We start from the raw sequence: 11,005 nt of genomic DNA, 5'->3' as shown, positions 1-11,005 counted from the left end.
GTACATTTTAAGACAAATTAAATATTGTAAGATAAATTAAAAAATAATAATTTAACCGTGACAGCAAAACATAAAAAATAATTATCAATTAAAATTGTTTTAATCCAAAACAGGATTTGGTAAATATTCCTTTCTTAAAATGTTAACAAAAATCTAAAATTACTAATTAAAAACTCAATTAAACGATTAATATAAAATAAAAAGGCTTAAATATTTTTTTCCTACAATTTAACGTTTTTTTCATTTTTTATTTTTATAATTCTTTTTGTTTTAGTCTTGTAAATTATGTTTGTTTAATATTTCATTCTTTGATTTTTAAAATATTTTAGATAATATTTTGAATAGTTAAAAATTATTTTAAATAATGAAAAAAATATTACCTAAAATATTTTAAGGACAAAGAATAAACCAAACACTTTTTATAAGGATTAAAATGATTATTTTTTTGCAATTAAAAAATGCTAAGTTACATGAAAAAAAATATGGTTTTTTTTCGTGAATATACTCTCTTTTTCTTGTTTTTTTTTCCAATATACACCACTTTGCAATTTAATTACCAATCTACACTATTTTAGACTTTGTGCTTTTTTTTTTTACATAAATACATTTTCTTTCTCCTGCTTTTTCTTCATCTACACTACTTTGTAATTTAATTCCTAATATATACTACTTGTACTTTCTCTCTCCTTTTTATTTTTTTAATTAAAAATATTATAAAATATAAATATTATATTATATAATTTTTTAATTGGTTTTAAAATTAATTATTTATTAAATTAAATTTTTTAATTTTTTTTAAAGAAAATGATATTATTAAATATAATTATTTTTGTTTTATTATTTAATTTACTTAACATATTTTTTAGGTGAATTTTTTTATTTAAAATCTGAATTTTCTAATGTAATTATTTTTAATATAATTATATTACTAAATATAATTAGTTTGTTTATGTCATTAGATTTAATTAAAAATGAGGAGACTTCTTGTTTAACAACTTATTTATAGAAGAACATTACATTGCATTATCAAAATACTTACATAATTACAATTGGCTAAGGAAAAACTTAAGATGGAGATAGGTTAGAAAAATTGTTTCTGTTATGATCATGTTGCCGATAAATTCCACATTTTTTCTACTTTTCCGTTCATTTTCTTCATCGTCCATCCCACTAGGGATCCCACCGGGGAATGCGAGTTGAAACAAGACGATGCTTGACCGTCCTCTTTCTCCTTGGATGAGGACCCACTTATCTCGTTCATATTCTTGCTACATTGACTCGGATGTTAGCAAAAAATAATCACTAATTAAATATCTTTAAAGATGTTTTCAATATATTTGTATTATAAAGAATAACTGATATTTAGTTGTTATCAGTATCTTTTGGATATTTTAATCTTTTATTTTCATATCTGCTAACCATAAATAATAAAAATATCAATTCTATCACTTAAGCCAAAAATAAGTGCTAAATAAATATTTTTAAAGATATTTTCAACATAACAGTGTATAGTTGCAAAGTAATGTAGATTGGAAAAAAGTAGGAGAGAAGGTGTATTTATGAAAAAAAATTCACATTACTTTGCAAATGAACGTGGACAAAGAGATCCACAGTTGCAACTCAAATGAACCGTGAATACACACTCTCTCATTTTTTGTTTTTTTTTTAATTTAAAATATTATAAAATATAAATATTATATTATATAACTTTTTTGAATTGGCTTTAAAATTACTTATTTATTAAATTAAATTTTATAATTTTTTTATTTTTTTAAAAGAAAATAATTATTAAATGTAATTATTTTTGTTTTATTATTTAATTTACTTAACATATTTTTTAGGTGAATATTTTTATTTAAAATATGAATTTTTTAATATAATTATTTTTAATAAAATTATATTACTAAATATAATTAATTTTTTTATGTCATTAGATTTAATTAAAAATGATAAGACTTTTTGTTTAACAATTTATTTATAGAAGAACATTATACTGTATTATCAATAAAATATAATTATGTGCGGTCTTGAAATACTTTTCATCAACTAACGATGACACTGACAACGTTATATTTTATTGATAATGCAATGTAATGTTCTCTATAAATAAATTATTAAATAAAAAGTCTTATCATTTTAATTAAATCTAATGACATAAACAAACTAATTATATTTAGTAATATAATTTTATTAAAAATAATTATATTAGAAAATTCAGATTTTGAATAAAAATATTTACCTACAAAATATGTTAAGTAAATTAAATGATAAAACAAAAATAATTACATTTAATAATATCATTTTCTTTAAAAAAAAATAAAAAAAAACAAATTTAATTTAACAAATAAGTAATTTTAAAACCAATTAAAAAAATTATATAATATAATATTTATATTTTATAATATTTTAAATTAAAAAAAAAAACAGGAAGGGAAGAGAGTGTATTCAGCTCATTTGAGTTCGTAGTTGTAAGATACTTGCAAATGCAAAGTGGTGTAAATTAGAGTACAAAATCCAAATTAGTGTAGAATGGGAATTACATTGCAAAGCAGCTTATATTGAAAAAAAAATAAAAAAAATAGGAGAAAGAGTCTATTGACAGATAAAACCAAAAAAATATACTTAAGCCAAACAAAAATATTGAACGTATTGATATAACCGTGTTTATTAATGATTGAAATTTATTACAGTTTTGAAAATTAATATATTTATTGGATTTAATAAATGTAATTAATGTCAATATATGTATATTAAATCAAATGTATAAATTTTTAATTTGATATTAACATTTTGTAATTTTACTGTAAAAAAAATTTTCTACACAATATAAATAAATAAATTATTTTAAAGTTATCTTTCACTTAATATATTTGAACATAAAGCTTATTTTGATAACTAATTATAACAATTTTTAGTTAAACTGTTAAATATTTAACAAAATAGATGAAATAACGTCTAAACAGTAATCCAATGCACACACTATCTTGTTCTTAAATGACTAATTTTTAAGTATATTTTATAGTATGGACATTAATGATAGATTTTTTTTACTGCGCGTTAATGATAGATTTCAGAGCCATGAAAAAGGTTATGCAATTTTAAAGCTAATAACTTAGAAATGGGTAAGTTATTATAAACTTTCGGACATTATTTTCAATTTTTATGGATAATTTTTTTAAAGCTAATAATTAAATAATATTTAATAAACTTAATTAAATATTTTAACAACTTAGAAATATAAGACATGTTTTATATAAATAAATAATATAAATGTTTTTGATATTTTTTTGTTCTAATATTTTAATATTAGCATTTTTTTTAGTTTAAAACCTCAAATTACCACTTTTCAAGTAGGGTTTTATGGATTCTTGTTACCTTACTCTATTTTTCGTATTTAAGATTTCTATTTGACATGGAATTAATCTCTCTTTCAACGCATTCATTCACATTAGGTGTAAATTGGTATTTCCCATGGCCATTTCATTCTTAGGTCAGATAATCAAATCTCAATCCTTAGATACCGAAAACAATTATAAAACCACTTGTTCCAACAAATTTATCTTATCAACTTACTCTTAAATAATTTAATAGTATATGTTGTGAATCATGCAGGTTTTGATGATGTCAAAAGTGTTTATTTGTTAAGCACAAATTAATTCAAGTCAACCAACAAGATCAAGAAAATCCAAAGGACTTAGTCAATTTGTTAAAAGAATATCATTTTTATTGTTATAGTTTGGCTTCAAAATCTTTTATCAAAATTTCTTTATCAAAGAATTAATCAATTCAAAATAAAATCTTTTTGAACTGGTAATCGATTACCAGATAGACTATGAAGATGGATGTTTGAAATTTTGAATTTATTTGAATTTTAAACTGTGTAATCGATTACCAAAATTCTGTAATTGATTACCAACGAAGAGATTTTAGAAAAACTTTGAAAAGTCATGACTCTTCAGAAACAAACATAACTGTGTAATCGAATACTAGTGAGAAAAATTTAAAAAATCTTTTTGAAAAGACACATCTCTTCAAACTATTTTGAAAAGATACAAATGGCCTATATCTATATGTGTCTTACTTCGAGAAGGAAGAGAGCATTCTCATAGAACTTAATCGTCAAAATCTCTCTAAATAACTTTGGCCTTGCAATTTACTGAGAATTCTTCTAGGAACTTCAATTTGTATCATCTATTCTATAAGAGAGAAATCATTTTGTACATCTTAAAAAACTCAGTTCTAATCAAGAGACTCTTTGTCTCTTGGCGTGTGAAAATCTTAAACACAAGGGTGAAGGATTCAAAGGTGTGTTCAAAGACTATAAAGAATTTACAAAGATAGTGTAAAATCTCAAGTAGGTTGCTTGAGGACTGGACGTAGGCACGGGAAGTGACCGAACCAGTATAAATCGAGTTTGCAATTCTCTATTTCCTTATCTCATTTATTTTAATTGCAACTGATTTTATCTTACATGTTTAAAGAACATTGATTAATTTAAGTGTTTCTTCTTCTTCTGCATTCTAACCTATCATTTATCATTTAAAAGAGGATTAAAAACTTATTAGTCGAAAATTTTTAAAACTTAATTTACATCCCTCCTCTTAAGTTATTGAGGTCACTTGTTCAATATATGCTTGATTGATATTTAAAATTTATTTCTCATATATTCATGCATGATTAAATGAAAAATTTATTATAAAAGTTAATTTAAATACATATTTTAATGGTTAAATGATTAATTTTATTCTTTATCTTATTTATTTTTGTTAAGCTTGGTCCTCATCGTCCAAAATGTTTATTTTAGTCATTTATATTTTTTAATTGATTTAAAATAATTTTTTCATCTATCTAATGTTGACGTTGTTAATAGATAAGATACCAATGTCTAAAAATCTAAACAAAATGTAAGTTTCTTTCTCCTTCTTTCTCCTCCTCCTCCTAGTTCCTTCATGGACTAATGTGAGTCTCATCAATAATGAGATAACTCTCATTCAACCAACCTTCTTTCTCTTTCTCCTACATCTATCACACAATTCTTTAACAAATATACAAACTCGCATGTATTTTTTTTGTTTTAAGGAGGTAGAAGAAGAGGATGGGGATTAGGAGCAATGAGAAATAAATTTTATGATGGTTTTTAGAAGTTAATATTTTAAAATAATTAACTGTGTTAATTTGATGAAATGAAAATTTTGAATCAATTTATAAAGGACTAGAATAATTTTTTTTAAAAGATAAAGAATCAAAGTGAATAAAAAATTTAAGATAAAAGATCAATTTTTTTATGAATAATATAAAATCAAATTGGTCATTTAGCCGATTTTAATTATGTATTTTTTTAATTATGTTTGGTGATTTAAAATCAATTTAATAAAGAGGGGTTCCATGGTGTACACAAAGAGGCCTTCAAGAAAGTCGTTGTACACAAGAGTAAGAGCCTCTCTCTTTGAACTCTTTTCCATAGGTCAAGTGTTTATTGGAAACATATATAATGTTTATTAAAGGCTTATACCTGATTCTAATGTGCTATGTTCTTTATTATTTATATTAAGAGTAAATAATTTCAGAAAATTTTAAAAATACCCTTGTGAGACCCTAACTATAACAAGAGATACTCCCTATCTCTCTAAATTTTGTGAATAATAGAAATTTAGAAATTTAATATAGTTAATAAAAAATGATAGAATAAAAAAATTAATAATATAAAAGTAAATGAAAGTTAACGTAAATTAGAAGAATACACAGTTTTCTTTGTCCTAGTTGAATTTTCGCGCCCGTATGTAGAAATGAAAACGAACCGTTTTTTTCACCAGTTTTGGTTTCTGCTTCAGTTCCGTTCGTTATTTCGCTTCTCTCTTCTCTAAAATTTCGTTCCAATCTTTTTCATTTCAAAGAAAGTGAGAAAAATGCACGAGAGGCAGCGTTTGGTGGATTCGAAAGAAAAACGTGATTTGCGCCACCCAAATTCTCCGCTTTCTAATAGAGACACCGATTTGGATCGCTTTCTCTTCAACAACCTCGTCCAGATTGTCCCTCTCATGCAGTCCTCCATCGTAATCTCTCTCTCTTTTATGAACAAGTATTAATTTTTTTTTATCATACATGTTAATTGTTATTTTGTTAGGAGGAGAGATTCAATCCGTCACCTTTTCTTCTTATATTTCTTATAAACAAATATTAATTTGTTAAAATATTAATTTTTGTTAACCTATGAGATTGATTCACAATCTTTTTTTTTCTCACTTAACCATTGCAATTATACAATACAGTGTTTGTTTGGTTCCAATTCCAATATGCTCACACGTGGGTTTAATAATAATAATAATAATAACTAAGTGAAGTCGTTTTCTTTTCTCTTTGGGTTAACTGTTAACGTATGTTGATTAAACTGGAATAGGATGGTGAAGGAAAAAGTTCGTTCACACGTTGGGGTTCCATAGTGTACACAAAGAGGCCTTCAAGAAAGTTGTTGTACACAAGAGTAAGAGCCTCTCTCTTTGAACTCTGTTCGATAGGTCAAGTATCAATCGTTATTGGAAATATATATAATGCTTATTAAAGTCTTCTACCTGATTCTAATGTACTATGATCTTTATTATTTATATCAATAGTAAATAGACATTTTGGTTCCTAATTTTTTATCTCTTTTGTAAATTAGTCCTTATTTTTTTGAAATGTAAAAAATAGTCTCTATCTTTGCATAAGTTTTGCAAAATAGTCATTGTCGTTAAATTTAAAAGTAATTAGTGAAGTGCATTGTTGGTAATTTTAGTGCTACAGAGTATCTAACGTGACAAATTATCCCAGATTGTGACACGTAGACTGGACTTTGATGCAAAATTTAAAAAGTTGTTAAATATTTTCTTCTTCACTTGCTTCTTCTTCCTCAAATTAGGGTTTCTAAAGTTTCTCTCCTTTCAATTTCAACATAGTGGAGTCTTAAGTGTGTGTGTTTCTCCCTGATCTTATTTGTCTCCCTCACTCCATCTTCTTCTTAGTGGGCTTTGATTTCTCCATGCCTGCAAGTGGCAATTCTTTTGCATTTTCTGGTAGAACCATTCGCCAATGCCACCATGAAAGACGTGTAGCCATTCGAACTGCAAGAACAAGGAGGAACCCAAGAAGGTTATTCTATACTTGTGCATTGCCCCCAAACAGATTCAGATAACTGTCAATTTTTTCAATGGGTTGAAGAAGAAAACCAAGTTACTAATCCTTCTTCTGTCACAAGAGAATCAATGATAGTGGTTTATTTGAACCTACAAATTGAAGCATTGCAGGAGAAAATGAGAAATTTAACATTGTGTTGTTAGGTTTTTCAATTTTAATTATAATGTTAGTTTTAGGGGGAATATATTTTAGGAAAAATTTGTAGTAACATCTTCTGATATTATAAGTGTTATTTTGCTGAAGAAATATTGTGAATGAAGTTCCTCAAGTTTTTGTTGCTACTGTCAGTTACTTTGCAGTTCCCCAAGTTTTTCATTTGAAATTTGATTTAGGTCTATCTACTGTCAATTACTTTGCAGAACGAAAGAATGATGCTCAACTTGATCAAATATCATATAATTGGTTATACTTTTCTGGTGTTGATTGCGTTGATGTTTGCTAATTAAAAATGAAGAAAAGTGAAGACCCATTTCTTGTTTTATTTGTTTATCATTATCTAAACATATTCATTTATGTGTTATAAGCACAACTTCTATTGCTTCTGGCTTTCTGCCACCTCTTCACCTTGCCTCCTTGCCTCTGCTCTTATGTGTCATGTGTGTGTTGATCAGTTATGTGCGTCTTATTGGCCTACTATGCATTGACAGAAAAATATAAAGATTACATTAGGATTAAGACCAGTGATATTCTATTAAACTGTTAATTGTTGGTGTCTACTGCTGCCAGATGTGACACAACAGAGTAATTGCCATATTTTTTGCTTATAATGCTTCTTGGCATTTTTTATTGACAACCGGTAGAAATTTGAGTTTATTTGGCTTCATCAACATTTTTCTTGTTGCTGTTCCCTAGTCCTTTGGCTTCATGAATATGATATGTCTCACTCATCTGCCTACCTTCTCCCACTGCTATGATTATGAGTACTTTACAGACTTTTGATTTAGTATCCAGTGCACAAGTACCTCTAGCTCTGTGCATCTCAATCAGAGAATTTTAGTGATAAATCTAATAGTGAGAGCAGGCCTAGCTAAACCCTATGTTTAAGTATGTTATTTCTAGTAACTACCATTCATGGAGAATTTGTTCTTCGGAATCTCATAACTCATTAAAATATAATCAAGTTTTTACTATTAAATACACATTCAGTATACATGGTTATTATCTAAATTCCACCATGAGCCCACAATCAAGTTGTGATCAACACCAAGTTTGTTGTAGACTATCAACTCAAGTGCAAAACGACTGCTTCAAGAACCTATTGTATTAGCTTACTATCACGTAGAAATTTAACTTTTCATGTTTCCTTAGCAACATGATGTCTAACTACTATGAAGTAGTATATTTGTGTGCCTTAAGAACAAAAAGGTAATATCCCTTGAAAACGGTAATGCAGCAAATGAGTACACATAGAAACAAAAAATGTTTCAAATAGCTGACTCATGAGACATGTCGATTTCTCTAATTACTATATGTAAAATATTTGCATATATTGAACTTGTCCCCCTTTTATTTTATTTTGTTCCACTTCTCATAAGTAATAGATTGGGCTAAAGGGTTAGGCATCATGCTTCATTTTACAAAGTTTGGACTATCCATTAACCCCATTTATCAGAAGCGTTCAAGTAATAAAACACATAATTCCAGCTGTATAGCTTCTTGAAGTTAGCGAAGTAGCAAATGTCTGAGAAATTGAAAAACCAATTAGGGGGAAAAAAAGCACTAAAAGTAATGGTCATTCCTTGTTCTCTCTCTAATTCGAAGTTCAAATACATGAAGTTCCAGCTCCAAAACAATGTGTAAATCATAAGAGAAAGAGAAGAAACATGACATTAAATCATGTGATTATTTTTTTAAACTCTACAAGTTGCTGTAAGGTTTAACAGTGGTCCTAGTCCATATCAATAGTTCCTTACTGTCATGGAAATTGTATAGATGTAGAGGAAATTGTTAGTAGAAATTGCTTTAAAGCCTGCATAAAAGCTCCAACACCTGAGCAGAAAACTTCTAGCAAATTTCATTTGACACTTCCTAAACCAAAGAACCAACATGGCTCAGCCATAATTTCATTTCACAGACCAAAGCATATGATGCGCACACGCACCAGTGCATGCTAGTTACAAGCAATCCTTTAGCAGGGCAAGCTTTCGCACCATATAAAGCTTTCACACCATAAACCAAAATAGATAACTCAAGCTTTCATAGATAAGTACCATAATGTTTACATCGTTCAAGCTTTCAAATTTAAAGTACCAAAGTACACAACATAAACTAGTACATACTAAATATAAATTAGTCATATCCAACTACACATCCTAATAACAAAATAAAACAAGAAATGGGTCTTCACTTTTCTTCATTTTTATACTGGATCTTTATCAGCAGCCTTCCTTCTAGTGAACCTTGGCGCTGACATGAAAAGTAAAGGTGTTGTTGGTGGGCCATCCACAACAGGTGCATCTACTATTGAAGTGTCTAAAATGTTCTTTTGTTTGGGTCTTCTTATGTTTAGCTTATACCTTGCTACTGGTGGAACATCAACAATAGGTGCAGGGACCTACATGCAAATGTCAAACATGAATAACACTTGTAATATATAAAAACAAATTGGTTAGTCTTAGGAGAACAAAATATTTACCATGATCTCCATGTCATTATCTTGTGACAAATTAGGCTTAGATAAATTAATCTCCACCAGACCTTCTTGAACATGAGCAACAACTTCTTCAGCCTCATTCAAAGCTTGCTCATCTTGAGCTAGTAGGTCGTCATCCTGATTTGAAGTTGGTGGTGCAACATATTTCTTTGCCCTAATAGGAACTCCAATATTTTTGCAGCTTCTGATGTTATGATTGGTTTGGCCACACCTTCCACATGTAAAGTTAGGCAATTTCCTCTTTACCCTATGTCCTATGACATTGTCTTCATCTGCATCTCTCCTTCTATTTTTCTTAGGCCTTCCTCTTTGAACCTTTTTATGTGGTGGAACAGGTTGTGCATACTGTGTCTAGGCTTAATATTGTGGTCCTTGGACTGGCTGAATAAAATGGTGATATGTCTTATTATAAGCCTCTATGTACAGTTTTTCTTTTTTTCATTCGTAACCTACATGTTGTTTGTGCATACTGTGTCTAGGCGCATTTGAAGACAATCAACTTGCAAGCTTGGGAATACTTGAATAAATGGCCCAAGGAAGCATGGACAAAAGCCCATTTCAGTACAATACCCAAAGTGGACAACATATGCAACAACACATGTAAGGTCTTCAATGCCAAGATTTTGCAGTATAGGAGCAAGCCTATTCTCACCATGCTTGAAGAAATTAGATGTTACATCATGAGAACCATGGTTGCCCACAAGGTTAAAATTTTTGGAAAACCTGGACCATTATGTCCAGTTCAGTACAAAAGACTAGAAAAAAAGATTCATTTTGCTAATCAATGGACTCCAATTTGGTGTGGTGATAACACGGGCGTGAGATATAAGATCCATATGTGGAGGGGAAAAAGATGAGGTCAATTTAGCTAAATGGACATGCACTTGTAGAGTTTGGCAACTAATTGGTTGTGCTTTGTACAATTTTTCTTTTTTTCATTCGTAACCTACATGTGTGCTAATTTTACAACTTTGATGTAGGGATGCCATGCCGACATGCCATTGCAGCAATAAGTCACAAAGGAGGCAAGCCTGAGGACTTGTGTCATGACTAACTGTCCATAGAGGCTTATAATAAGACATATCACCATTTTATTCAGTCAGTCCAAGGACCACAATATTGAGCCTAGACACAGTATGCACAACCCGTTCCACCACATAAAAAGGTTCAAAAAGGAAGGCC

Source organism: Glycine soja, chromosome 6, assembly GCF_004193775.1.
Source record: "Glycine soja cultivar W05 chromosome 6, ASM419377v2, whole genome shotgun sequence".
Taxonomy (NCBI): Eukaryota; Viridiplantae; Streptophyta; class Magnoliopsida; order Fabales; family Fabaceae; genus Glycine; species Glycine soja.
The sequence above is the reverse complement of the archived record's forward strand: the minus strand, read 5'-3'. Positions refer to the sequence as shown.